This window comes from Cyrtonyx montezumae, unplaced genomic scaffold (assembly GCF_038088225.1).
Source record: "Cyrtonyx montezumae isolate F1298 unplaced genomic scaffold, pur_monq_1.0 scaffold_3, whole genome shotgun sequence".
Taxonomy (NCBI): domain Eukaryota; kingdom Metazoa; phylum Chordata; class Aves; order Galliformes; family Odontophoridae; genus Cyrtonyx; species Cyrtonyx montezumae.
Genome location: NW_027072034.1, coordinates 112,287,026 through 112,293,589, shown reverse-complemented (window position 1 = coordinate 112,293,589; position 6,564 = coordinate 112,287,026).

Sequence of the window (6,564 nt, the reverse complement as noted above, 5' to 3'; positions counted from 1 at the left end):
CAATAGGGAACCAACTTCAGGTTGAGTGGCATTCTGAATCTGCCTGACTGATGTAGGACCGAGTGCATCCTCCTTGCAGTCAGCAGAGGTGTCACACAGCAGGTTGGGTTTCTTCCTATCATCACTGCTGTAGTTGTACTGTGGTGGGCTTTAGTAGAAAAAATGTTAAGCGTGGATGAAATCTGCAGTATTTGGGAATGTGTCAGTGTGGTTATCCTGACTAAAACACTGTTGCACATATGAGAAACTGAGGTGTACAATGAAAACAAGAAATGCTTTCAGAACTGCTTAAGAGATTTAACTGACAAGACTGCATTTTCAGAAATGTCTTTGAGACAGAATTTCCACAGATAACTGAAGACTAGCTGCATCTCTAAGTGTGTATGTATCACTTTCCAAAACTTAGCATTATGAGAGCTTGCCACAGAGGATCAGACCCCAGCTGAGAGTATTTCTCAGTGCCAGAGATCTTACTTTTTTGTATCCATCTTTCCTGGAAAGAAGCACCTTCCTTCTCTGGTGTTTTCAGCAGAACAAAATATACAGGATTTCAATCTGATCTATCTAAGCGTACCACATCTATCACCACAGTCTTTTGAATCAACCAACCAAGGACCCAAAACCTTGATCAGATTTGAGTTCAGAGGAATTCCTTTATTGCAAATACTCTTTATTTACTGCTTCCCCACAGCAAAAATATATAAAAAATAAAAATAAAAAAAGAGATGTCTGTGGCTGTTAGCTGAACTGTTCAGTTTTGGTATGAGTCTGGTACTGATGGACATTGCCATCTGTCTGTGGTCTGACTTGCACTGTGTGTTCACATCAGCTTGGGAGGAGAACATCTGCCCATGTGACATTTCCAGTGAGCTCTCGGGGACCCAGAAGAGAAAGGGCCCCATATCACTGAGTTTTGTGTCACTGGTATTCACAGCCTGGGTTACTCACATATGAGACCACATGACCTCATCTTCCTGGAAGAAAGGTCCAGTTATCGACAGATCTTATGTTGAGTGCTTCCTGCCGCAGAGTGTCACACATTCACACCCAGTGTGGCTGCTAATGCAGTGCTAACAGCTTGCCAGTTCGAAAGCTGTCAGCATTTTCACATGGGAGAAAAGTACTAATCCAGCAGGATGGTCCTCAGGGACCTGCAGCAGGATTCACTTACATCTCTTCTCTCTGGGCACATCTCAGTAAAAACTTCTTCTTATGGCAGAATCTGAAGAATTTGCCTCATTAAGCCTTTTGTCCTCTGCCCCCAAACTTTTTGTGTTTGCTGTAGATAACACATCTTTCCTTCTTTCTTAATGTTAGCCACCTGTGGAGTGGTGCATGTTCCCCTCACAACTTTATTCTGACCCTACTCCTCTTTGCCTGAAGCTGACTGTTGGAGCTGACTCAGAACCTGCTGAAGTTATTAGGGGAAGTGCCATTCACTATGAAGGGCTTCTGATGGTTTACTCACAGCTGAGTCCTCCAGGCAAGTGTCTTTCCAAGCATCCCCTTTCTTTGCTCTGGCCTCAAAACCCACTTGCCCACATAGTGCAAATGCCCTGTTTTAGGTGGTGGTGTGCCTTGAGAAAGGGAGGAGCAAGAATGCTAACGATAATTGGTCCCAACAAAGCTTCACCCTGTCCAGTACTTGGAAAATCTGTTAGTCCTCCCCCCTCTACCCCAAATAAGACACGATGCTTCTTTTATTTACAAAGAGGAAAAATGGGTAGGTTTTTTATTCTCATCATAGCAGCAAGAATAATTGAGAAGCTTATGAAGATCTACACAGGGACAGGAGAACCATCAGTACAACTAGGATCCCTGGCCTATGTAAGATATTATTTTTCCTTTTGGGGCAAGGGATTCAGTGTCTCCTTTAGAGCTCCATCTGGAAAGACTCTCAAAACAGTGGTCAAATCTTGTGCTTGCTCATCTGGGAAGCTGTGGGATTTTCTTCGACTGCTATGTCCAGGAGGCAAAGGGTCAGACCACATCTTGAGGCAGATGAAGAAGCTGATGAGCAGAGGATAAGGGTTGCCCCAGTCCTCTCTGTTGTAGGCAGGGTCAAGTCCTTTGAGCAGATCTTTTGAGATGATATCCAGGACAGTATGCAAATAATTGGGATTCCTAATGGCATTCAGGCTGCGTAATGGAAGGTCAGATAGCAGTGAGGGACTGGGACCAAGAAGATCAATACTTCTACAGACAGAGGTAGGGAAGAGTTAATTCTGTGATATACTCAAAGGGGTGACGAAAGTACCAAGAGGTTTGATATCCTTGAAAGTTTTTGATCTTAGAAGAAAGATCTTTAGCACAGGGTTGGTATTCTCCCACTTTTGAGTAGTCCAGAAATATGGCAAGAGAAGAGACAGACAGTACGGATGTTGAATGCAGGGAGGGATGGAAGCAGAACAGCATGTCTTGCTCTGCCTTAATGCTTCTCTTCTGTGTTACTGCTGTTTATCCACCCAGAAAAGCAAATGCAAAGAAAAATGTAGTCTTTGCAGTCTTTTTTTTTTTTTTTTTTTTTTGGAGAGTGGATTGAAGTTTTCTTTTCAATGAAGGTGCTGTTTTGTGAGTTAGTTTTCTGGGCTCATTTACCGTATCTTTGCCACTAACTAGGCAATGGTTTCCCTTGAGCAATGGAAGGAATAGGCAGCACCTTTATGACGTTTTCCACTAATACAGGATGTGGAATGAACTAATCTGCAATCAGCTTATCGTAGTCAAATAACAGTGTTTTGCCAGAAGGGCAGAGAGGCTTTCGATTTCATGAAAAATACTGCAGCAAGAATGGGAAATTGTGTGTGTTCTTTTTACTGCCATCATCAGACTTGGGGGAGAAAGTGGAAGGGGAGGGGATTTCCCCAGTATTTTTAACCCAATAATGGGGATTTCTTTTTTACACTGCACTGCTTAGACAGCTGACACAGCTAAGGCTCTGAGCTAATCTTAGAGACCTGAGTCTAAAATTGGACTGAGCAGCTCAGAATGCACTCTGATTAAAACCTGAAACAAGGAAGAACATCATAGGAAAAAAGCAGAAGACACTCTTGGTTAGTCAGGAAGAGGTGTCTTCATGCATTCTATCATCAGCCCCATCTATCAATTTACATCGTGTCCATCTTATTCCTTTCCCAAGTTTGCATCCCTCTAGAGTAACTCTGTTCTCCAGCCTCATTAAAGAACAGTTCCACTGAGTTAGTGATTGGAGACTACACTCCTGCTCTGAAGAGAAGAAATGTACATCTTGTCTTCCCTGCATAGAAGGCCTTTCCCTCTTGTAGACTTCCCCCCAGCATGATCCTAGAGAGAGCAGTGGCTGTTGTTGCAAACTAGGTTTGCAGCAATTGTCCCAGGGTTAGCCCAGAGTGTCGTGGGGAAGCATACACATATTCAATGTGAATAAGCTTCGATTTATTGTTGGTTACATATCTGCTTATATAGTTATTCGGTTGCTAATATTAGGTTTACAGCACACAATCTTTTAGCTACGTGATTGGTTAAAAGAAGCTTACATAAAAGCTATAGTGATTAATAACCACATGGTTTACATTGTTTAGTAGTTTCTATAACATCCAATTCCTTAGATTAGGTTTCCATAACATTCAGTTCTCTCACAACATTCAGTTCCTCAGATAATGTCCAGTTCCATTGAAATCAGATCCAGCCGTTTTGGTCCAGTCGTCTTGGTTTCTGTTACTAAGTATGGTTTCACGCAACATTGCTCCATAACTTAAGACTATTATTCTTACCCAGATTTATTACATCCCTGACATTTCCCCTGTTTTTCTTTTAAAGTAATATAGTCATGTCCTCCCTGTTCTATCAGCCAATTTTGGAAAATATATCGGTTGAAGTGGCCAGATTTACTTTAGGCGTAGCAAGTCGCATAGTACAGCTTACTACTAAGCGAGCTATGATTATAATCAAAATAATAATTAACACTCATTTTATTCCTTCCTTTAACAAGTCGTAGAGCCAGGATGAAAGGCCTGGAAAGATTGATCGAAACCATTCATCAATTGGGTTGTGATCTTTGGTTACCTGACTTGTGTGATTGAGCAACCAGTGGATCTGATTTTGAATAGACTGACTATTATCTGACAGGTTAAAACAACACATACCCTCAAAATCTTTACACCCATGCCCCTGTGCTAGTAATAAGAAATCAATGGCAGCGCGATTTTGCAGTACAGCGTGTCTCAAGCTATTCATATCTTCCAACATTTCTTCAAGAATTAATGATGTAATATTACTTTGTTTAACAGTCCAACAAGCTAGTCTCTCGATTTGGGTTAAGGCTTGTGCTGCTGCTACACCTGGAACCAGGAAAGATGCGAATACATTTGCTGTTGTTGTCCATAATTTTATCTCGTCCGAGCACTCGGTTGTCAGAGCTGAAGCAGCTCTCCGATGTCGACGACTAGTGCTATTGGTTAACTGTTTCCCGAGCGACATACAACCGTAGCATGAGTATTTGACCGACAGTTATTACACCATACATCTGACTTACAGTCTTTACGAAAATAGCCATTTCGTCCGCACTTAAAGCAACGTTGAGGGCGCGGGGTTGTAGACGCCGCTTTACTCTCAGCTTGCTGCAACAGCGGTCCAAAGGCAGCAAACACCCGATCCTGAGCTCCAGCCAGCTTCTCACCTATATCCTGAACAATAGAGCTTAACATTGCTTGAGTGGGGGTAGGCACTCGGCTCATATGTTCTAACATTTCTTCAACAGTGGCATTTAAAGGGAGAGTGGCAAGAACTGCTTTTGTTGCTTGATTACTATTTTCTAACAGACACTGGCGTAACAAAGATTGTTTCATCCAATCAGGTACATCTGCATGTGACAACGCTTCAGTTATCTTATCAACAAAGTTAGCAAAAGATTCTTCTCGACCTTGTTTAATTGACAAATAAGATGGAGTAGGTTTCGAAGATCGAACCATATTATATGCATCTCGCGCTAGATTCATACTTTCCATACAGACTTCTGGCCCCATTTGAACCTGCATCTCTGGTCTAGAGAACATATTACTACCCGTCAATTGGTCAGCTGTCACTTGGTACAATGGATCATGCATATCCCGTGGCGCGTTAGCACTCAATTCACATAAGCGGCGCCAGTGGGATTGCCACATCATTTGTTCTGACGGCTTCATAATCATTCTCATAATTGTTTTTATATCCTCTGGAACAAGCACACTGCTAGACCATATATAAGTTAATAATTGACGAGCCGGTTCACTATGTAACCCATGTTCTGACACTGTAGAACGCAATTGAAATAGCATTTTCCAACCAAGAGGAACATGAACCCCTTGAGCTCCACCATCTGCTGTGGGGTCGTACCGAATGGGAAAAGCCTGACCAATTATTTCAGCCACGTCAGAGTGTCCTTGCTCCACAGCTTGCCGAGCAATTTCTGCCCAGTGAGGTCGCGCAAGGGAACCTGCAGTGGGTCCACTTTTACGCGCTCTGCCGCCTGAAAGCGACGGTGGAGGAGGTAATGGCGGTGGTGGTGGTGGGAGATCCCCGTTTCCCTCCTCTGGGGGAAACAGATCAGGTTCTGCCTCCGGGTCCTCAGCTGTTGGTGCAGTAGGCAGCACCGCTGATACCCGCACAGGGACAGGGATCCCTAGGGACGGTTGAGGGGGATCTTCAATTCGACCAGTCGCAGCGGCAGCTCCGCCATGCAACTGAGCAGCTGCTTGCCCTGCTACCTCCTGCTCAATCTTATGCCGCTTTATACAATTAATAATCTCCCGCCAGGGCTTCATCAGCTTTTTCGCCTCCTTTCTGTCATCAATAACATGATCCCACAGCACGTCACCTAAGGTACGCCACTGATCGATATTAAACAATGTCCCTGCATGCAAGAAAACTCCCACTGTCCGCCCATAATCCAAAATATTTGGCACTGCTTTAAGGGTGCCAGCACTAATTCCCTGCTTTTCTAAAAAGCATGATAAAAGATTTTGGGCTACCTCTCTCTCCATCCGTTCTGTCCCGCAGGAACAAAGGCACTCTGAGGAGGAGAAATTGCGCTGCGCAGTCGCTTAGCCCCGGGATCCCGTGCCGGTCTCGCTATGCGGTCAACCGAAGCTACGCTGCTTTTCCGCTTTTTGCAGCTGTGCCAGTACCGCTGTGTGGTCAACCGGTCCTACGTAGCTTCTCTGCTGCAAAGCAGCAGAGGCTTTGGTCCAAAACCTACGCACTCAGGGTCCCTGTTCGGGCACCAGATGTTGCAAACTAGGTTTGCAGCAATTGTCCCAGGGTTAGCCCAGAGTGTCGTGGGGAAGCATACACATATTCAATGTGAATAAGCTTCGATTTATTGTTGGCTACATATCTGCTTATATAGTTATTCGGTTGCTAATATTAGGTTTACAGCACACAATCTTTTAGCTACGTGATTGGTTAAAAGAAGCTTACATAAAAGCTATAGTGATTAATAACCACACGGTTTACATTGTTTAGTAGTTTCTATAACATCCAATTCCTTAGATTAGGTTTCCATAACATTCAGTTCTCTCACAACATTCAGTTCCTCAGATAATGTCC